The following is a 24,712-nucleotide window of genomic DNA, read 5'->3' as shown; positions in this document are numbered from 1 at the left end:
TCGCATATGGAAAAGGTGACTCCATATGGGCACCTCCCAGGCAGTAAACAAAGTTATCATGGGTGTCCAGCGACAGAATCTTCTGCCCACACTCCACACACTATTTAAAACCTTTTGAATCCACAAAACAAACTCCATACTCACACAGAAAAGAGATGTCTGAAGTATAGACAAAGTCAAAGTTAACAGAACACTAAATATACAAACTAACTTCAGTGAAACTACTAACAGTTATCCTACAAGATGAATATACTGCAAATACACACAGTCTAAGCAAGAAAAGCCTGTCATTATTTAAATCTTAAGCCTGTGCTACCTGAAACTAACCTACTACCTATAACCTAAATACTCTACTATCAAGATAGAGGAAAAAAGGAGTAAAAAGATACACTCCATAAGAGCAATAACTGAGTTGCTCTCTGGGAATGGAGCCAAACTGGATCTGTAGAACTCTTAGTTCTGCAAGGCATAATGTGTAGAGGAGGCAGAGCTCAGTGAGCTGAAGTCTTTGGGATATGGCTGACTCAGATCTGAGTTAGATCTGATAACCTGCTAGTTGATTTCAGAAGGAAAAGACATTGGATCTATATCGATCTTGTGTTTGTACTGGAGCATGTATAATAACCTTGTATATGCAGAAGAGTACAGATACAGCTTGCATGAGAAACTTATACAGGAAACATGAATACAAATTAGTATCACACTGCACAGTCTATAGTAAACATTATTTCAAATTAATCATCTGTGTATCCAATTAGTATAAGGAGGGATCTTACACTAGCATACCAGTTTCAGTATATTTGGAATGGACTGTACATGGAAGATTTTCAGCCAAAATTTCAAATGAATATGTGGGTTTCAAATATGTTAATGATGTTTAATTTATTGTTTAAAACACTTTTATTGAATTATCACTTGCGACATTTATATAAAAATAATCAAACCATATTAACAAGTTCATATTTACAAACAATATAACTCACATCTATTGTTATATATCATATAATTTAAACAACATTATATAAATTATTCAGTTACTGTCTTCTGTTAAACCTCGTTCCTCCTCCAAAACATTTTTCTGCATGTACTGTTCCAACAATTTCCATTTTTTCTATGTAATTTATTCTTACCATTTTCTAGAGATCCCACTACCTGTTCTTTTATCTGTATTTCAATATTCACTCCTTCAAGTATAGTTGGTTTAGATTTTGATTTCCATTTTCTTGTAATTGTTTTTTGGCACCCACCAGAGTTAAATTTAACAAGGCTTTATTATGCCTAAGTAATTCAGATCCAGTATTCCAGCTGAAAAAAAAAATTCTTATTTACATTTATGTGCTCACCTGGTATTCCTGACTGAGTACTCTGTAGGGAATTTTTTAAATCTATCAACTCTTTACACTCCAAAAACATATAATCACAGTTATCTCTTTCTTCCCCATCACACCTCTAACATTTGCCATCAACCTGAGATCCTTTGGAGTCTGCTTGGGGTATAAATGTATCTATGCAAACACTTCCAGGCAAAAATCCTAAATCTTATAGATTTGCTGTATATTTGGGAGCCATAAATATGCCCTTCCATTTTTTTTGCAATGTGCACATCTAATCTTTCTTCTCAATCTTTTCTGACCTCTTTTTATTGATTCCTGTAGTTATCATAAACAAAGTTATATGCTCCACTAATTATCCCTCTTTTAAGAGCAACTTCTGTTCTGGATTCAATTAAAAATTCAACCAGTGCAGGTCTTTCATTTAGAATTCTCCTATCCTTTTCTCTTTGTCTATACTCTGATATCAATCCCTGATAGAGGAGGCAATTACTAGCATGTAATCCAAATGTTTTCTTGACCTCTTCACATTCTATTACCTTTCCTTCTGTAATTATTTTTCCCATTACATTAGTTTTTTTCTCATCTTCCTCCAGTAAATTCCGGCCCGCTCTTGTCTGTTCTCTGTAACCTTAATTGCAGTCATCCCTATTGGCAGATCTTTTTCTCCATTCCCATGTTGGCTTAAATCTTAGCATACTTTCTGAGTATAATATTCTGTATGACAGTCATTCTCCTTAAGTATCTGTGTCCAAAATTCTGTTCTTTCCTTATTTTTTTAAATTAACCCCCTCCATCCCACTTCATCATCATCCCTTTCCACTTTGAATTATAGCTTTCTGCTTGTGTTATGAATATCAGTCTTAACTGTGCTAAAATATCCCTTCAAATCAAGTAATCCTAAACCTTCCTATTTTTCTGGGAGAATCAACTTGTTCCACTTGACTCACCCTTTTCCCCTCCCAAAAAATCCTTCAACTCTTTGTTATTTACTATCCACAGCTTTGATAAAAATATGCCTAACCTATATATATAAAACTAAAGGGACTAAAACAATTTTACTGTTTGCATCTTACTCTCGATATCCATAGACAAGAGTTTCCAGTTTCGCAGTTTTTGTATTATCTTATGTTTAGTCTCTTCCAATGTGTCCTTAGGTGGCATAAATGAATCCTTTTTAATTCATACTTCTAAACACTTAATTTTCTCATGTCCCCATAAATATGGGTATTTCTGAACCAATTCGTGTGTGAGTACACAGTTTATATCTATAGCCTTTGTCTTCATTAATTTTATATCCCAGAAAAACACAGAACTGTCCCAGAATATTCAACAACACTGACATGTTCTTTTTTGGTTCCATCAGGTACAAAATAATATCATCTACAAATAAAGCCAGCTTTTCTTGAACACCATGCTAATTGCATCCTAGAATTTCTGAGTCCCTTATTTTCTTTGACAATTAATCTAAATATAATGCAAATAACAAAAGGTAAAGAGGATAATTATGCCTGGTTCCTTTTTTCAGACACAACTTATCAGAGAGGAATGCTGCCACTTTGATTCTTTCTTCTGATCCCTCATGCATCCTTCTAGTTAGCCTTATTAGTGTATCAGGAAATGCAACCACTTCCATTGCCATACTCATAATAGCGGTATTTTCTTACATTTTGCATCCCTATGGATCATCATAATGGTTCTCTTAATGTTATCAAATGTTTGCCTCCTCTCTACAAAACCACACCGGCCCATATCTATCAATTTTGTCATCACCCTTGCCATGCTTTTACTCATTATCAACATAAATTATTAGTTATGTACTAACCATAACTTGATATCTGTGTTGTGCTTTTCTCATTCTGCTTCACTGATGAGTAACAAATCCAATTCTCGGATGCGACTCGGCTGCCTTCTACAGACTTCAGCTTCCAGGCTCAAGCTCCTCCCTTACCCATAATCCTCTGCCCTTAGTTCAACCTCCCCAGATCGAGTTTGCTGCCCCTTATAGAAAGAAGACAGAAAGAAAAAGGAACCATGGGCACAACCTGGAACATAGGTTCCAACAAAGGCTTTTCCAGACCCTATAGAACCAAAGATTTTGGAGGCGGATTGCTGGGTGGGAAGGAGAATGAGAAAAAGACAACAAAGATACCAAGTTATGGTAAGTACATAATTAATAAATCTGATGTCGTCTTTCTCATTCTGTTTCACTGATGGGTCAGAGTCCCCAGCTACATGATTTCTTGGGTGGCCTCAAAGAAGGATATGCCAGAGCACTGAGAAGCCAAAGGATATTCTGCTCCTGGAGACTATGTCGAACTTGTAATGGGTCACGAAGGTATGACACTTAGACCAGGTAGCTGCAGCACAAATGTCATCAATAAGAATTCTAGATGAAAAGGCTGCTGATGCAGCTATGGATCTTGTTGAATGGGCTTTTGGAAGACTAGGCTACTTCAAACTATTTTCCTCATAACCAAATGATATGTAACTGGGTATCCACTTTGTTACTGTCACTTTGGAAACTGCTTGACCTTTATGGTTAACGAAGAAAGAGACAAATAACTGCTCTGATTTCTAGAAATGTTTTGTTCTATGAAGGTAGAAACATAACTGTCTGTGAACATCGAAGGAATGCAACATAATATTCTCCTTTGTTAGAATAGTTAGGAAAGAACACTGGTAACTGAATGCATCGATTTATGTTAGATTCTGTGGCTACTTTAGGCATGAATGAAGGATTAGTATGGCGGGAAACCCTTTCCTTGTGAAAAATAATATAGGAGGTTTGGATGAAAGTGCCTGCAATTCAGAAACTCTTTTTGCTGAGGTAATAGTGACGAGAACAGCAGACCTCCAAGATAAATACTTTAAGTCACAATCATTAGCCGATTCAAAGGGTCTTTGGGTCAAAGCTTGCCGGATGACAGTCAAATCCCACGGAGGAGTACGGTCCTTGATCGGAGGTCTGAGAAGAAAACACCTTTTATAAAAGCTTTACATAATCTGGTTGAAGTGATAGATCCCAGTGGTAATCCTGAATGAAAATAGGATATGGCCAATAACTGGAGCTTAATAGTCACAAAAGTAGAACCTTCTTTAAATAAAGACTCCAGAAAAGGACTGAAGAAACAAGTGCTGAAAAATGATCAATGTGATTATTAGCAGCCCAAAAAGAAATTTTTTTCCACTTGATTTTATATACTTTCTTGGTGGAAACTTTCTGAGAAGCTAGAATGATAGCTCTGACTAGCGAGGAAAACCTGCACACTCTGGCAGTCATAAGAACTGGAGAAAACGTGCGGTTAACTTGCATGAGGGGAGATCAGGGTGGAGTTCTAGTGTGGTGTGAGTGAGGAGGTCCAATTCAGTTTCCAATATTCAATGGAGGATATCTGAGGTGAGACCAGAGAAAGAGGAACCAAATCTGATGAGGCCAAACAAGGGCAATGAGAATCACAGTGCTCTTCAACCAACTGGCTTTCTGAAGAATTTTGGGATCATAGAAAAAGGAGGGTAAGCATAAAGGAGACCAGGGGGGCAATCGTGGACTAGAGAGGCTGTCTAAAAACTCCCTGAAGGAGGGATCAGAGTGAAATATCTGCTGCACTTGTTGCAAGGGGATGCAAAGAGATCGCAGCAGGGTAGACCCCAATGGTCGAAGATCTTGTTCGCTGCTGACTGATTGAGGGACCACTTGTGGGTCACCAGAATGGACCTGTTGAACCTGTCTGCCAATATGCTGGATTTCCCCGGTACGTGTTGCAAGTAGAAATTGGTGTGAAGAGATTGCCCATTCCCAAATCCTCATGGCCTCTCTGCATAGTGGGTATGACTGGGTTCCTCCTTGCTTGTTGAAAAACCAGATGACTGATATGCTGCCCATGTGAATCACAATGGTCCCCAGAGGGAGAGTACCCTGAAAGGCTTGCAACAATCAGAACCTACTCAAAATCTACAAACCTTTACAGTCATCTGGACACTCATTAGCTAAACTATGGAACTCTCTTTCTCCCTCCCTTAGAAATACTCATAACCACTCTAACTTTAAATCCCACCTCCAGTCCTACCTATCTTCAAAGTGGGAATGCCCATGCCCCTTTCCCACATAGAACCTGCCTATATCAAAACCTGCCTTCTTACTTTATGCATCATCTCTGCACTCACATAATTTGCCCTCCTACTCCTCCTTAACCTCCAAATTTTGTTAATAGTTTATTTCCAACAATTTCACGTCCTCATTTGTAATTCACTGTTAATGACTCAGACTGTACAGTTCCTAAATTTTATTATTATTGTAGAATGTAGAATTTTTTTTTTACTGTAGAATGTTGCATAAAGCTGTATGACTTGTTTGCTTTGTATGTGTATATGCTAATATGTTTATCATTGTTACTGTAGCTTTTCTCCCCGGGCCTGCACTGAAAAAGGGCTCGTTTTAGGCCCAGTGGACTTCCCTGGTTATCAAACTGAAATAAATAAATAAATAAATAAATAAATCACAATAAGAGGACGTCTCTTATCTCCAGGACACTGATATGCAATCTAGTCTCTAGGTGAGTTCACGTGCCTTGGACCATATTCCCGTTGAAATGCCACCCCACACTAGGTTGGAAGCATCTGTGGTCACTGTGGCTATTAGGAGGAAGGATGAAAGACTTGGCTACTGTCAGGTCTGAGTGAATCCACCATTCTAGATGAATTCTTCAAATATTGGTCAACCCGATAGGAACAGGCAGGGAATGATGTAGAATTGACCATAGAACAGCCAGTGTGCAACGCAGAATTTGCTTATAGTATCTGGCTAGAGGGTACCAAGATTTTATCAACTGCCATCATCCCCAAGGCCCATGGAATCCATCTGGCAGGAGGAGAGGGATGAGATAGTATGTCTTGGACTGGAAGAATCAAAGTGCTGATGTGATGCTGGGGCAAGGAAGCTGTCTGAGTAATGGTGTTCAGCTGGGCTCCAATGAATTCCAAAGTTTGTACCGGCAATGGTTGTGACTTTTTCAGATTTATGGTGATACCTAGGAAGTAGGGTATCCGACAGAGATAGTCGCTGGCCTGAGACAGTTGATACTGAGTGGGAGCAATTAGAAGTCAATCGTCTAGATACGGGAATACTTGATACCCTTGCAGTCAGAGATGAGTTGTGATCACCACCATGCATTTGGTAAACACCTGGAGGGCTGTGGTGAGACCAAAGGGCAGGACTCTGAACTGGAAGTGGCTGGCTCCCATGTGGAAGTGTAGATGACTTCCGGAGCACTTGTCTATTTTTAATTGATAGCACGCATCCTTCAAGTCCATAGAGCACATCCACTGTCAATTTACTTAGTAACCGAAGGCTAGACTGAACCATCACCATCTGGAACTTCTCTTTATTTACATATAAATTGAGTTTACTTAGGTCTAGGACAGACCTCAGGTCCCCTGTTTTGGATCCTCTCTGCTTGGGTGGGACCTCTTGGATGACTCTCTTTTGCGGTAATTTTTTGATTTCTATAACTGCCAACTCCCTCTAGCTGGGTGGAACATTGGGGAGTTTCTTTTGAATTTTTTGAGGGGTTAGAGAAAAGGGAATGTAGCAGCCTCTAGATATTATGCTTTGCACCCAAGCACTTGTTATTTGGGCCCAGGCTCCTGGGTGCAAGGAAAAATGGCCCCTGACTGCCTCCAGAGTTACACAGTCAGGCAGCATTTCAGGAGTGCTGAAAGGGTTTGTCAGAAAAGGGTTCCCTAAAGCCCTGGGTTTTGCGGGCCCCCCTCTGCCTCTAGGGCAGCTTCTCCCATTAAAGCCTTCTCCTCTGCCATGGGAGGAGTACTCTATGCTTTGAGCCTTGGGATCTACAGAACCAAGTCTTCTTAGCCCCTCTTTGATCCCTTGAGTAGATTCATTGAGGGTGGAAAACCTGATCCCCATGGCTGACAAGGTCTCACCTTCTTGCTCAATGCATGTCAGGGTGTCCTTAACTGATGGTCCAAACAAGGAAGAATTATCAAAAGGGATGTTGACAAAAGACACCTTAAAGGGCTCTGTGAAATCACAAAGCCTAATCCATGCAATGCTGGTGCCGGCTGCCCTTGAGGATCCCTCTGCTGAATGGGAAACGAGTCTCATTGAAGAGTTTGCCAAGGAAGTAAGAGTGGTCAGCTTCAGAGAAATCTTATCTAGCTCCTCCTTAGGCATGCACTCCACCAAGGACTCAGAGAGTTTCTTAACCAGGTCTCTCTGTAAGCAAATAAAATGTGCCAAGTAATAAAGTGCTCTAAGCAAAAAAGTCACCGAAGCAAAGGTGCACTTCCCAAACCTGTCCAATGCTCTGGACTTCCTGTTTTGCGGGTAGACAGTCAAGCTCTGTTGGGCAAGCTCCTTCTTTGTAGCTGCTGCCACCACCATAACGTCAACTGGGGTGCCCTTACTCCAAAAGGTTCGATCCTCAGGGGGAAAGGATTTTGTCTGGGCACTTTGGTACAGTGTCTATGGTGTTCGGCTCCTTCCAGGCCTGATGGGCGACAAGATCTATAAGAGTGTCCACAGGGGGGACTACCAGATGCCCCTAGAGAAGATAAAGGAGAGGGCAGAAGGCCCTTCATAATCAACTTGCTTTTCCTTACTTGAACATCCCAAGGATTAAACCCTTAGCAGATATTACAAGGAGAATCCAAAGGGCAGCTCCTAAACAATAAACACACTTATCATGAGCGTCCAAGTGTGGAATTTTTCTGTCACACCTGGCGCACCTTTTGAACCTAAAACCTAAACTACTTAAGAAGAGGAAACTATTTTTTTTTTTTTTTTTTTGAAAGAAAGAAAGAACAGCCAATGCCTGAAGGGAAAGGAAAGGTGTAGGAAAGCAGAGCCCTAACAACCTCCCACATACTAAAAAGGAAGGGAGGAAAATATATATAACTTATTTAAAGATAAAGTTTTAAGTTTAAAGTTTTAAAAAAGTCACTTATCTGCTGAGAACACTGGAAATCGCGTCTTTATGCACTGGCAGCAATCAAGATCTGAGGAGGTTAAGCTAAGGGCACAGGATTATGGGTAAGGGAGGAGCTTGAGCCTGGAAGCTGAAGTCTGTAAAAGGCAGCCGAGATGTATCTGAGGATCACATCCATAACTCAATCCGTGAAGCATAATTAGAAGGACAACATCAGATCAATTTATAATTATGGTTTAAAATTGAAATGGGCCTATATGAAGCTGGATCAGATGAGTGTTTACCATCTTTAGGTATTGCAGGCACCACAGCTTTTTTCCAGGATGTTGATGCCTCCCCTCCTTTTAAAATACAGATTATCAAAAACTTTCAGATCTTTTATCAATTTCTACCTCCTAGCTTCCAAACTTTCACCAGAATCCCATCTATTCCTGGAGACTTTCCTTCAGATTGGTTATACATCACCATTTTTATCTCATCTCCTGCCTTAACTGTTAGTTGTTGAGCCTCATCTACCTCTAACTTTGACATATTTAAGTCTTCCATAAATATCTCCATTTGTGCTTTTTCTTGATTTCTCTACTTCTGTGCTTCATACAAATTTTCATAAATTTTCAAACACTGTCTCTAATGCATCTACAGGATATCCGGTTATTTTTCTTATTATAAGCTCAAGAAGTTTGGCAACATCCCTTTAGACTTCCTGTTGCCTAAGTTGCTGTGCCAAAAGTTTTTGTGTTCTGGAGCTGTTATCAAAAACAGTTGCTTAACAATTATATTTCTAAATTCATGCATCTTATCCATATATTCACTTATTTTCTCTTTAGCACTCTGTAACTGCACCTCTTGTTGTTCTGTGAGATTCCCCTTATTTTTTAATTCTTTATTCTGAAAGGAAAATCCCTACAATTTGGAAAATATCTCACATAATTCCCCTTCATAAAGGGAGCCCTTCTTCTGAACTATCCAACTATCGTCCTATTGCCTTACTGTCCCCATTAGCTAAGATAATGGAAAGGTGCATACACAAACAATTTCTTAACTACCTTCTTCAATACAACCTTCTAGCTGACTGTCAACATGGTTTCAGGCCTCACCACAGCACTACAACTGCCCTTCTTTCCTTTGCTGACTCCATCAATAATAATCGAAATAACAATCGTTTCTCTTCTGCACTATTCATAGACCTGTCAAAAGCTTTTGATATGGTTAACCATAACATACTTCTGGAAAAACTTAACCTCCTCTCTCTAAGCTCACATTCTTTACAGTGGTTTAGAAGCTATCTCGAAAACAGGCAACAAGCAGTGCTTTGGGATAACAACCTATCATCCTTACTCCCAGTAAATGTTGGTGTTCCACAAGGATCTATCCTTGGACCCCTTCTTTTCTCAGTATTTATTAATGACCTTTATTTGAATGTGCCACAAGCATCCTGCATCCAATATGCAGATGACTCGACATTGATCTGCTCTGGTACAAATGTTCCCTCTCTCCAGTCCATCACCCAAACAACCTTCCATAACGTTGAAAACTGGTTTATGCAGCACTGCCTCCTCCTTAACCCCAAAAAAACAAAGCTTCTTCTCTTTACTCCTACTAATAAATCTCCTACACCTTTCTTTACTATCTCCTCAAATAATTCTACCTGTATTAACCCCGACAATACCACTCGACTATTAGGTGTAACCATTGACAACCATCTTAACTTTGATGACCAAATTAATACTACTATTAAAGCTGTTAATAAAAAAATTGGGACACTCTACAGAATTAAACCCTTCCTTAACCCAGCAGCTAGAAAAACCATTGCACAGACCCACCTGCTTTCCACCCTTTTTTATGCTTCAGCTATATATACCACACTATCTAAAAATAACATCAACAAACTCTCTACCTGCTATAACAGTATTGCTAGATTTATTAATGCTACTCCCCTTAGAACTCACCACTGTCACAACCTCAAACAACTAAATTGGCTAGAACTAAATAACCACCTACTCTACCAACAATTACTTATCATTCATAAGACCCTTCATTTCCCTGATAATACTCCGAGCCTGGCTAAACTTATTTCTCCATATAAGAACCTAGCCACACTTCGTTCTGCCAATAAGTTCCTAGTATCCATAACTAAATCATACAATAAAGCTGGGGATGCATTATTTTCAAATTCCATAGGTAAACACTGGAATCTACTCCCTCAAGAAATAGCTACTCTAGAGTCCACCTCTCTGTTCAAAAGACAAGTCAAAGAACATCTTACATCTCAATGGCTATGTCCTTGTACCAATCCCGACTGAAAGTATGTCTCAGTACACCCAATTTTTCTTCCTGTCCCCTTACTGAGCTCCTACCTGACACCTTCTAGCGTTGAGAGTTGAATCTTAAGGTATGCCTTCAATTATTTTAACTTTAGTATTTAGTTTTGATTGTTTTTGTAGAACTTGACTTACAAGTATTTAAATGTTATTGCTATTCTCTCTTGTAACATGCATAATTCTATGAAGAAAATTTTTTATTGTTAAAAATCACTGTGATTTTATCTGTACTGGAGCTTTTCTCCCCGGGCCTCTGCTGTAAACAGATATATGTCCAGTTAGACTAGCCCGGTCAACAAATGTAAAATAAAATAAATAAAAATAAATAAATTTAACCTTTGTCAGCCACTCTTAATAATTCTTATTACTTCTTAACCAGATCACTTTTTCTTTTATGTCTACCCTATTTTAAACTCCACTTTCACTTTATCCTACTTACTAGTTATAACTTCTGAAGTACTTTCCTATGTACTAATAACTCCTGGATATTTTCTACTACCCATTCCTTAAATTCCTCTCTTTTTAACAAAGTGTCTGTGTCTCATCTTTACTTTATTACCTGCATCTGCAACGTAGTAATTATTGGTGCATGATCTGAAATAGTTACTGGATGTGTATCAAAGTTCTCAATTAAATGCACATGTTCCTGTGAAATACATTTTTTGTTAAGTCCACCCCAGTTTTTGCACCTTGGGGAATAATATGTAAATTCTCTCTGAGTTCAAATTACTGAATTCATATATTTCATACTAAATATTTCATAGATTTCTTCAGAAATCTACCCTCTTTTTTATATTTTACCTTCAAGACCCTCCAGATACATCCTCAATGTTGCAAATCAAATTCCAGTCCCCACCTAAAAGTAATAGTCCCTGCTGAAAGCTGATTATTTATACCCAAAAAATTTAAGCTCCAAAATAGCAGTTATAGATGGAATATAAATCCATGACATTGTAATCTTCATTCCCTGCCAGTAGCCCCCTACTACTACAAATCTGCCATTGTTATTTTTCCTGTTCTATCACTAGTGGAGCTCCTCCAGCAATTAATATAAGTACTCTTTTCCTTTGTCCCTGATATTCTGCAGAATATCTATCCTGAAATCCTTTATCAAATTCACATGCCCAGTTCTGACCAAATGTGTCTCCTATAGCACTGCTATTTGCACTCTGCATTTCTTAATATAATTAAGTATTCTTTTCATTTTGTCTATACTGTGAGACCATTCACATTCTAAGATATTATGGAAAGTGTCACCTATTATATATGGTAGCTTTTTTAAATGTCTATTTCGAGTTTGTGTGATACATGCACCCATTAATGTTTGGCAGTTTAATCCTTAATACATTGTTTTCTTATCATCAACACTGGAACCTATGCCACATTTACATGACTGTTTGGTTTAATAAAAACCCTCAAAAAAACACCCTCATAGCCTGTTAACTTAATACAAGCACACATGACTATGCACATCTTCAAATAATGACGTTTACCCCCCTAATAGGGAACATTTGTGCTAAACAGCTGCTAATACAGGCAAATTAACCTAAAAGTGAGGTTATATGTGCTAAGATGCGTAGTACTTCTATTTACACTAACTGGTGTCTGTTCTTTTTTATCTTTATTCCCCCTCCCTAGACTTGTAAACTACTGGAACATTTTGAGAAATCATTAACCTTCAGATTTGAAGAAACCAGTTTTCTATCTTTTATTGCCCTATTATCAGCTTGCCTCCATGAAAATGTAAGAGAAAAAAGAAAAATGTAGTCTTCTGATGCAGCCTGATAGGCAAACTGAAACGTTTATTGCTAAAGAAAAACTTTTCAGGATATTCAGTGTTCTCATATTTACTTGTTTCCACTTAAAAAATTGTTATTAGATTAAGCCAAGGAATTTAATCCAGAAATTCATCTAAGCAAAAGTAAGAGGAAACACATAAGCTCTACACATTTTATGATCTGTGTACTTTTACTCCAACTCCCGCCTCAATAGTCCAAAATTACAGCTTATTAACTTGAACATGCTTTTGCGTACCTTTTTTTTTAAACAAGAAACATCTTTATTAAATTATCATGTACAGAATAGGCAATCATACATTTATATAAATGAAAATAAACCATACTGACATAATTTTAGTTGCTAACATTATACGGAATTTATAATCTAGGGAGTCATTGTCAGTCAAATATTACATGCCTCATTCAAATCCTGCCTTCTTTTTAACCTTATTCCTCCTCTGCATGTATTGTTCCTGTAACATCAGGTATCATTTAAATGTACAGAAATACAATATTCTCCTTGCATAAGGCTAGAAATGCAACCATATTAAAGCAAGCCTTCACAGTGTGCATACACTTTCCGTGAATTCACTTTCAATCAGTGAAAATAACCTCCAGTCGAGAATACTGATAAGAACAGAATGTGCAGTAAATTGAAAAAAAAAAAACAGATCTTACAAGGCTTGGGAACCAAGGCTAAAGAGGCATGTAGAGATTTACAGGGTTTTGGTAATATTAGGAAAAACGTCAGACATGGTTAGTAAGTTAGTTCATTTAGGCTGATATGCATAGAGTCCTTACAGTACAGACACTCAAGTATGAGTGCAGAAGTCAGATCAAATATCCAGCATTCCAGAATATTAATTATACTACTCAGGAGGAAAGGAAAATGAAGAATATGAATGCAGAGGACTATTTCAGTTTATCAGCACTATTATTGGAGACAGCATTTGGATATTGTTGGCATCTACATCCACTCTACATAATAAAGCATTCTTAACCAAACTACAATGTGTGCAGACTTTATTCTGAAAGGTAAAAGAAGATTTGGCCTATAAAGGACAGACTGGCACCTGGTCAGCACAAGTTTGGGTAATTAACAGATAAGGACATTTATTCCAGTCTTATTCCAGCTCATACCGAATTTCTATAGTCATATTAATTCTTACAATACCTACAAATCCCATTTTTTTCTATGTAATTTGCTCCTATCCTTTTCTAAAGATCCCAGTTCCAGTTGTCTTGTCTCTGTTAGTATATTCACTACATCTCGAACAACTGGGTTTAGATTTTGATTTCCATTTTCTAGTAATTCCTTTTTTGCAGCTACCATAATTAGACTCAGCAAGGTCTTACTATGTTTAGGCAATTGTGATTCTGTATCGCAGCTCAAAAAATAATTTCCTTAGTTACACCAATTTGCTCACTCAGTATCTCTGACAGAGTAGACTGCAGAGAATTTTTAAAGTCTGCCAACTCATTACACTCCCAGAGAAAATATGTTCCCAATTACCTCTTTCTTCCCCATCACACCTCCAACATTTGCTGCCTACCTGATAAAATTTTTTTGGAGTCTACTTGGGGTATAACAATGCCTATGTAAACACTTCCAAGCAAATATCCTAAATCTTCTAGACTTTGTTGCATATTTGGCAGACTTACATATGTTCCCCCATTGTTTCTTTGGGAATTGCTTATCCAATCTCTCTTCCCAATCCTTTCTAACCTCCTCTGCTTTTGTCTAGCTTTTCTTCTCTTTTTTTACTGTAATGCCTACATTTCTTAATACCAAAAAAAAAGAAGAAAGAAAGAAACAGAGAGAGAGAAGAGGAAGAAAAAAATCTGTTTACTTTAATAACTTTATTGCATATGAGAAAAACTAAAATACTTTTGTATAAAATATGCAAATTTTATTTTGAAGTTTCTTAGAAAAGAAAATGTTTTAATTGTTTACCTTTTCCCTCCTCCTCCCCCTCCCTCAGAGACTTTCTGAACATTAATGACATGATATGCGGCAAATGCTTTACAGTCCCTCACAAGTTTAACAAAGTCAACAAAAGTCCACACTTTCCACTTAATTTTATAAAGCCATGCTTTACAAATGCAATGAATGCTTTGCAGTCTCACATTTATTCATTAATTTCCATGTTACTGGTCTTCTTCCTGTTCATCTCCATTTCCCAACTCCAGATTCCAGTTCAATTCCACAGTACTCCTGATTCTTCTGACAACTCCTGTGTTTTTCTGTGTCTTTCAAGCATTTTCCTTTGGAACAGTGGAAAGGGTTCACTGGCAATGTCCGTCATTGTGCTGTATTATCAGAAGAATAAGAAGCAGAGTTCCCTTCTGCTTGATGGCTCATTTTTTGTTGGAGAAACATTTGTATTTCCTCTTTAGCATGTTATGCACCAAAAAATGACTTTGATTCCCCAGGAAAAAAAATTCTGAAGACAACTGGATGCAGCAGCATGTATCTCACACTTGCCTCTCCACATTCCCTGATTACTGGAATCAATTTCTTTCTCTTCTGCATGGTGTACCATGAATAATCACTTTCCACAAACACTTCACTGTCTTCAAGTTTTAATACTCTGCCCTTTTGCCACAGTTTTGTAAGGATCAGCTCTTCCTGCTGTAAGGTTTGCATCTTTACTAATAAAAATCTTGGTGCTTTTTCATGGCCAGATTTGGAGCATACATACTCTGTGGCCTTTCATTTGACAGTTCCTGCTGTGGAATACCAGTCCAGTTGCTTATGTGTGCCTTCATAAAATTAATACAGTCTGTTCCTTCTAGTTTCTCTGGTACAGCAGAAAATCTCAGATTTTCCCTATGTACTGTGTCCTCTGATTCTACTATTTTTTGAACCATGTCTTCTTGAGTAGTAATACTGATCCTCTGATTACTGCAGTTTTATTAGCTTATCTGATTATCAGTATAAAGCTTCTTCCATTTTTTCCAGCCTCTTGTTATTTGAGTTGAGATACTCCTTCAGTGTTTTGTTTATTTTAATCAACTCTGAGCACACGATGTATTTTTCCTCTAGATTACTGGAAGCCATGTCTTGCACCAAAGTTGGAGCCTGAACTGCTTTTTGTTGAACAGCTGCAGGATTCATCACAGCCAGTGTTTTCTCTTCACCTTTTCTAGTTGATTTTTCTTTCAGGCTCTCTTACTTTTTTCTTTGCAGGCATCCAGACAGTGTATTTACTAGGCAATAACTGAATTTTACGCAAGCTTACAATGTCAATGGCTGTTGTCTCTCAGTTTCTGTTTTCAAACAGGGACAGCTTAAGTTAAGTTGTTGATCAGTGTGCAGCCATCTTGGAAGTCTAATACTGTTTAATTTATGCCAGGTTTTTACAGGATCCTGTGGCAGCTGGTGAAAAGGATTAAGGCTGCTATAAGCTGCATACAGACTCCACACTCACCAGACTAGGAAAAGAACAGGGTGACTGTATACTGCTTCACACTGCCAAGTTCTGTGATGCCACAAGGGTCCTAAGGACCATTAAGCTAGACAATTATGACTACAACCTAGTGGTGACCTATGTGAAAGTGAATGACTAAGGCACTCATCCCAGACACACAGAGAGATATGACAAAACTTATTATGGATGTGTTAGAGGCTGGAAAGACACTGGTCTTGAGTAGTATATTGCCTTCACTAAGAATGATGATTAGATACCAAGACAAGATATTTGGATTTAACAACGGCCTATATAATTTGTGTCATTTTTAAGGGGGTTCAGTATGTGTCAGTCTGGGATAAGATGATAGATAAGACTCCTTGTATTGATAGGGATGGCCTACACATCTCATACTAAAGCTTCCTCACACTGGCTAAAGCCTTTGCTGTCCCCATACTGCCTTTTTAGGAGGGTCCCTCTGCTGGTATTCCTACATAACAGACTCAGACTCAAATTCAGACAACATTATGACTGAACTACTCAATGCTGGAGCCAAAAACTAGAAGAATGCCAAAACATGAGGCCTTCCAGCACCTTGACCACATTCATATTTGTGTAGTTAATGAGACATGGTTTTAGTTCCATGACAGCACTCCCTCTACACCTGGATTTAGTGTCTATCATGCCATCAGACCCTGAGTAAATGTAGGGGGAATATCTGTATTTGTTAGAAACATCATTGCCTCACATCCAAGTATCCATGACTGTAACATCTAAGTCTCCATGACTGTAACCTGGAACTCCTGGTGACCCAAACCAACCTTAACAAATCCAAATATTGCTTCAATGGTATCTACAGATTCCAATCAATGTCTCCCAAAGATCATGTAAAGTACCTTAACACAACTGAAACATTTAATACCACACCAAGAAAACGCCTTCTTGTTAAGTGACTTCAATTACATCCAGTAACTGGTATGTTTACACCTCTAAAAATAGTTATGCTTAGCATTTCCTAGACATTGTCAATACCAATGCACAATAGCAAATTGTAAAATTACCCACAAGAGGCTCTACCATCCCTGATCTGGTCCTTATCAATTTGGCCCCTCCCTGTACCCCACCCCACAATTCCTCATCCCTGGTTAAATCTGACCACAAGCTGGTCATCTTCTCTGTCAGGCCTAGTTTTACTACCCCATCAACAAATGAAACTATCTTTAAGGAATCTCCATGGAAAACCTACCTCAGGTTGTAGAAGACATGCAAATTTTCCAACAATCCCTTGCAAACAGACCCAGCTGAGAGGGCTGTCAAACGTACCTCTGACTTTACCAGCACAGCACCTAAATAGCTGCATAGAAAAGTTAGCACCTATCAGCTCTAAATATTAATAGTAAATTTAGAAATATACCTCTCTGGTTGAACTCCCATTTAAATAAATTGTATAACTATAGTAGGAAAATAATGAAAAGTTGCAAAAAATTTCCACCTCCACTACCTCCAGACCACAATGAATCATACCAACAAGGAACTTAAGAGCACAATTAGAAAATGTAACGCACAAAACAAACTTACGGTTGACACAGACCCAAAAGGAAACTACATTTTTTCTTCAGCAATGTCAGAAAAATTAAGGAATAATGTCCAACAATATGCTGAGTACATCCATAATAATATCACACATTCTAAGCCCAACAATACAACCAGTATATTAGCAGACAAATTTAGTGCTAACTTTAGCTCACTCATCCATATTGCTGCCTCCCACTGTCCCTGAAAATTTAGTTTTCCCTGTAGTCACCTTAGAACAAGTCTTAAAATCCCTTTCAAGGGCTAAAAAAACAAATACTTCCTTGGGACATGACAACATACCAGGTTGTATTCACATCAGTACCAAGTACATGTACATTATCCAAACCTCTACTAAAACATTCAACCTCAGCCTGCTTGGAGAATGGCCAATGTAACTCCCCTACACAAGGTCAACCCCTCTACAGACCTAGGAAATTACAAGCTTATCAGCATCACCAGCCTCATATATAAAACACACCATAGCAGAACTCATTCATGCAGATACAGGCATTTTAACTAACTAAACCCCACTCAGTTTGGTTTTGTGAAGCACAGGACCTGCCTCCTAAACCTAGTCTTTGAAAAGACAGCGGAGGCTGCGGACAGTAGTCACCCTGTACACACTGTTAGCATGACCAGGTAAAGACTTTTAATACTTTTTCATATGCTGGAATTACTGAAAAATTAGGCAAACCTAATGTAAAACTCTAAGCTGTTTGCTAGATTGTAAATTATCTATATAACAGATCCCAGGTTGCAAAGGCTCCCTACTGAAATGTTGGCACTCCAAACGCCAAGACTCTGAAAAAAATGATTGAAATTGCAGGAGAAGGGTGAATCTCAAACATTACTCTTCTCCTTGAAGACTTTTTTTTAGGAGGGAAAGCCCCCCCCCTGCACTCCCCAAACTTACATATACTAACTCCAGGATTGTCATACCTCTGAGAAAAGGGAATATTCTGGGAAATAGCCTTAGTATACACAAGTCCATTTTTTTTTTGGCAATTTAGTTTGTGTATTTTGGAACTCGCTGTAGGGGATCCATACATTTCAAGTGGATACCGGTTGTAAAAGTTGCTGTTACACTTTCTGAATGTAAAATTGTAATTAGCGGGTGCCACATGGACCTGAGCTAGTCCCTCTTCTGTTTGGCATTTATTTTGCAGATATCGGAGCTGATACTGCAGATGACTGAAAGCAGGGCACTGTTATCCAGTCATTCTCTGATATTAAACAGCTTCAGCAAGGGTTACAATATGCATAAACCAGGTGTACTGAAAACAGTCTAAAGTTAAATGCAAAAAAGGTATAGCATAGTTGAGTTTGGCAAAAATACTTCTCCTACCTCATATGTTACAAATAGCAATCCTTTTCAGAAAAAGACATGGTCAAAAGAGACCCGGCTACTTATATGGACAACTTTTATTTGATCATTATTGTTCCACTATCATCAGGCCCAGAAATTTACCAAGGGATTAACTTCAACAGCCAAAGAAATCATCTTACCCCTGTATTTTCTCTCATCAAATCCATCATTTAATTTAATGCCAAATCCAAGAATAATGCTCAAATGGAAAGGCCCCAAAGATTTCAAACCAAGAAGATTGAATGTCTTAAAATACTTTAACTATACCAAAGAATTAGCATGACTTTCCTCATACTCAGTAGTAGCCTACTGGCAGCCCAAGGTGATCTGTGTCTAGCTTTTTGAGCATGAAAGACCCAATCTTAGCTGACCTCCTGTTTCTTCACAGAACCTATGCCTGTACAGACATCAATACTACAGACCCAAATTGACACCAAAATATAAACTAGAGTCACTAGACTGATAGGTTCCTAAAGCAGCTTATTTCCAGACTATGGAATTGGCTTCCACTAAAGTGCAAACAAAGTATTGTTTTGGCTACCTTTAAGGCTTGTCATGATGACTGGATGGTTAGACACAAATTTATACCAGGGTAATCATTTAAGGCACTGCTTGATTTGGGTGGTAAGCCATATTAAGTGCTTAACAAGGGTAGCAAGCACTTTTAAGTTTATCTACTTAAAGGTGCTATATGACTAGGCATCTTATGGTCCCTGTGATCTCTTGCTTAGTGTTATTTCTATAGTCCTATGATCCTAAAAACAAAGTAGCATGATGAGTTATAATCTGGAGCAATTACTAAAGCCATGGTAGGTGACGTGTATGAAGACTTTGTCAGTTGCAACAAATAAAATATATTGCACCAGTGACAGTAAAAAAGAAGTTATGTCTTACCATAATGTACCATCTGTGTTGTTTATCTTCTTTCATTCATCACTGATGGGTTCGGAACCGAGTCAGCCTTTTTACCAAGCGCGCACCAGCCAAAAACCTCTCGAGCTAAGTTTCTACCCAGAATGCTCTTCTACCTGTTACCTCAGATCAAATTTGTGAGAGTAAGAGAAGTAAGCCTGAGGCCACTTCTGTGCAAATACCCTAGGACACCACTTGGACCCAAAGCATCCCCCAGGAGCCTTTGAAGGGGGAAGGAAGGTGGGAAGTGATGAATGAAAGAAGATGAACAACACAGATGGAATGTTATGGTAAGACATAACTTCTTTATCTGATATTGTTCATCTCCTTTCTATTCATCACTGATGGGACAGAATCCCAAGCTACCTTGAGGTCCATGGGCAGCCATTATGGAAGAACACCCCTGAGTACCATTGAGCCGAAGGCAGCTCTCCCTCTTGAGACCAAGTCCAACTTGTAATGCTTGATAAAGGTATGAGGCTTAGCCCAAGTAGCTGCTGCGCAGATGTCATCCATGGAAGCCCTGGAATGGAAAGCTACAGATGTTGCCATAGATCTAGTGTGGTGAGCTTTAACTTTTGGCATAGGTTCGTTACTGAGGGAATAAATGAAACGTATGCAGTCCCTTAGCCATTTCGATAATGTAACCTTGTAAACAGCATCTCCCATTCTGGGCCCAGAAAAGGAGATGAAAAGCTGTTCAGACTTATGGATAGGTTTAGTCCAGTCTAGGTAAAATCTCAGTTGCCTATGTACATCCAAGGAGTGAAGGCAGTACTCTCCTCTGTTGGAAAAATTTGGAAAGAACACTCGTAGGTCAATAGTCTGGTTAAAGGAGAATTCAGAAACAACTTTGGGAAGGAAGGATGATTTCTTACGAAGTGATACCCTGTCTTTATGGAAGACCAGATAGGGCCTCTTGATACACAATGCCTGCAGCTCTGAGACCCTTCTGGCAGATGTGATGGCTACCAAGAACAAACATTTCCAAGACAAAAACTTTAGGTCACACTTTGCAGCAGGTTCAAAAGGTTTTTGAGTCAAAGACTGAAAGTCTAAAGTGAGGTTCCATGGTTCCACAGGCTGTTTGACAGGAGGCCTGATATAAGAGGTTTCCTTGAGGAAGGTCTTGCATAGACGTAAAGAGATAAGAGGGGTGCCATCTATGCCATTGTGGAAATTAGAAATTGCTGCTAGGTGTACTCATACAGCAGAGGCAGAGGCTCCATTATAAAAAAAGTAGCCAAGTATTGAAGCACCGCAGTTACTGGAGCCGAATAAGGGTCTAGCATGTTATCCTTAGAGTAGATATAAAACCTTTTCCATTTATCTTGATATAGTTTTCTGGTGGATGGTTTTGAGAGGCCAGAATGATGTCTCGAACAGGAGAGGAGAGATTAGCTTGCCTAGCAATTAATGGAAGTGGAGAAACCAAGCTGTCAGCTTGAGACTGGACTGATTTGGGTAGCTCAACCCTTGAGGTGAGTAATCAGATCTGGAAGAGGGTCCAGAGTCCACGGCAGGTATACTAGGTGAGGCCAAAGGAAGGGGAACCAAACTTGTCGAGGGCAGAACGGAGCTATGAGGATCACCTTGTATCTCAACTGAAGAGCTTTCTTTGAAAATTGTGGAATCAGGGGAATGGGAGGATAGGCGTAAAGAAGTCCTGTGGGCCAATCGTGGATTACAGCATCCCTCCGGGGGAAAAGGGCAAAATAGCTGCTGCACTTGTTGTTCGAAGGAGAGGCAAAAAGATCACAGCACGGCTGGCCCCAGTGGCTGAAGATTTCTGTCACCACCTCGGGGTTGAGGGACCACTCGTGAGGCAGGAGGATGCATCTTCTCAGTGTGTCCACAATTATGTTGGAGCTTCCTGGGATATGCGCTGCTATCAGAAAGTGGTTGGAAGCTATCACCCACTGCTAAATTCTCATGGCTTCTCGACACAGGGGTTAGGACTTGGTTCCTCCTTGCTTGTTGGTATACCAGACCACTGACATATTGTCTGACTGAATTGCTACTGTCCCAGAAGGGAGAGCCAAATGAAAGGCCTGCAGTGCTAACAGCACTGCTTTCAGTTCCAGAACATTGATATGCAAGTGGGCCTCTGAGGCGGACCATGTGCCTTGGACTGTCTTCCCCTGGAAATGGCCCCCCACCCAATCAGGAAAGCATCCATGGTCACAATGGCTCTGGGCTGAGGGGATTGAAATGGGCAACTCCAAAGTTCTGTGTCTGGCCTCATCCACCAAAGGAGGTCCTGTTTGCAGGAGTTGGTTATTCGAATCTGGTAATAGAGGGGGTGATAGCTGGGGAACCATTGGCAAAGAAGGAGCCATTGCAGGATCTGCATATGTGGCTTCACTAGAGGCATTATTGGAATCAAAGCTGCCATAGAACCCAGGGCCTAAAGAACTTCCCTTGCTGAAACTTTTGTGTGACAGAGTATCACTCAGAGCTGGAGCCTCAAATGCTGGAGTCTGTGATTTGGGAGTAATACTAGACAGGACTGGGTATTGAACACTGCTCCAGTAAATTCTATTTGTTGTGTAGGAGTAAGGTTTGATTTCTCCCAATGTATCATTATTCCCAACAATTTTGCCAGAGAGAGAGTATAATGCAGTGCTGTTACCAGAAGATGCTCGGTGGGGGCGGTGAAGAGCGAGTTGTCCAAATATGGAAACACTCAGAATCCTTGTAGTCTCAAGTGAGCTGTGACCATTGCCATGCATTTTGTGAACACTCTGGGAGCTGTACAGAGACCGAACGGCAGGGCACAAAATTGATAATGACTGGCCCCTAGCCAGAAGTGAAGTAGACTCCTGGAGTGTTTGTCCATCTTGATGTGGTAATACACATCTCAGAGCTCTATCGAGCACATCCAATCACCTTCTCTCAAAAAGGGAAGAATGGACTGAACCATGACCATCCAGAATTTGGTTTGGGTGACAGACTTGTTTAAGCTGCTGAGATCCAAAATGGGTCTCCAGTCCCCTGTCTTTTTTGGCACCAAAAAGAATCTTGAGTAAAATCCGGATCTGCGCTGGTCTGGTGGGACTGGTTGGATGACTCTCTTTTGAGACAGGTTTATTATCTCTGAAGCTGCTGCTTCCCTTTGACTGGGTGGAAGGTCAGGAAGCTTTCTCGAAAGATTTGGTTGAAAAGAAAGGGAATGGTGTAACCTCTTGTGATGATACTATGCACCCAACGATCGGTTGCAATAGATTGCCAGGCAGCTTGGTGCAAGAGAAACGACCACTGACTGCTTCCAGAGGTAAGCAGTCAGGCTGCTCCTCAGAAGCACTGGTAAGGCTGTCCAGAAAAGGAGTCCATGGAGCCTTGGTTACAAGGAACCCCTCTGCCTCTGTAGGGGCGTCTTCTGGGATTGTTACCCCCTCTGCCCCTGGGGGGTATCATCACCATATGTGGCACGGAAAAGAACCTGAGATTTTTTGTGCCACATTTTCCCACTCCTCTGATTCCTGGAGAAGGTATGTTGAAGACTGGAAAACCACAAGCCTATGGCAGACAAGGTCCTTCCATCTTGCTTGTACCTGGCTAGCGTATCCTTCACTTTGGAGCCAAAAAGGAACGATGCTTCAATGGGAGCATTCAAAGAGGAAGACTTGAAGGGGTCAGCGAGGTCCAAAATGTGCATCCAGACATGACTCCTCATGACAATGCCCGAACCTGCTACTCTGGCCGCCCCTTCGGTTGTATGTGAAAGCAACCTTATGGACAAGTTGGATATCGATTCCAAGGTTGCGAGCTGTGAGGCCACTTTGTCATTGACCTCGTCAGACTACTGTCCTGCGAGTGTCCCAGAGAATTTGGAGATCAAGTCCCTCTGGAGCCTCGTAAAATGTGCCAAATAGTACAGGTACCATATAGCAAAGGTCCCTGATGCAAAAACTTACTTCCCAAGTCTGTCCACTGCCCAGGATTCTCTGCCCAGTGTCCCAGGGGGGTGGTCTGTGGCAACTGTAGCTCAGGGGCAAAACTGGGGTTCTGACATCAAAAGATTGCTTCCAGAAGTGAAAGGCCTCTCCATCGTGCAAAAAGCATGCCCACTCAAGAAGAATGGTAGCCCGGAACCGAGAAAGACAACCTTGGGACTGGGGTCACACCCGCTCGATGAACCCACCCCATGGATGGAGCCTCAAGCAGGATTGGTGCGGACATGGCTATCCGCACTAAGGATGGAACTAAGGAGAAACATGGCTCTGTGCCCTGGGCCAAAGCGCCCACCCCCCAATCCTCAGCTTGAGGAAGGACCAGTTCCACAGGAACCGAAGACCAAAGGGACAAACTCAGAGCCGGAGTGAGGTGCACTACAGGAGCTGAGGTAATGGGTTCTGAGAAGGATGTCAGAGCAGAAGGCTTTGGAACCAAAATGGTCGAAGGAGGAGTGTAAGATGGAGTCTGTGAAGAAACCAACCCAAGTCCTGTAGGCGGATAGGTCATAGAAAGTGTGGGTAACCCCCTGGCTACCAACAGCTGGTCTACAAGATGCACCACATCATGTTCCGGAAGGCTCCTGGTGGATCTAGTGCATACTCTGGATGGGGAATCAGGATGTTCAATGAATGGGCTATACATCTGGCCCAGAAACGGATCTATGAAAGGGGAGTATCGGGCCTGTGGTGCAATGTCTGCCGGCACCGAAGTCTCAAGTTTTGAGACCGGGAGTAATGAGATCAAATCTAGTTTTGTCAGTAAAAAATTCGGTACCGCAGTGGCACTCAGAGCCAAAACAGTCTGTTCCAAAATCGTAACTGACGAAGGTATTGAAGGTGTTCCCTGAGTCGCAGTGGCCACAGGTGCCGAAGTGAAAATAGGTGCGGTGAGTTCTATAATCGGTGCTGGAGGCAAGACTGGTGCTGAAACTGGTGCCGGTATCGAAGGTTTCGAGATGCTTGGTGCAGAGGAAGACAGAGCCATAGAGGCAGATTTATGCTCCGAAGACAACTTTGGGACCTTTGATTTGACGGGCTTACCCAGATCACCCGATGGTGAGGAGGGAATCGAGTGGGATCACTTTTTGTCTTTAGTAGGAGGGGGTTGAGACCTCC

This window comes from Protopterus annectens, chromosome 1.part0 (genome assembly GCF_019279795.1).
Source record: "Protopterus annectens isolate FY-2018-M chromosome 1.part0, PAN1.0, whole genome shotgun sequence".
In the NCBI taxonomy this organism is placed as follows: domain Eukaryota; kingdom Metazoa; phylum Chordata; order Ceratodontiformes; family Protopteridae; genus Protopterus; species Protopterus annectens.
The sequence above is the reverse complement of the archived record's forward strand: the minus strand, read 5'-3'. Positions refer to the sequence as shown.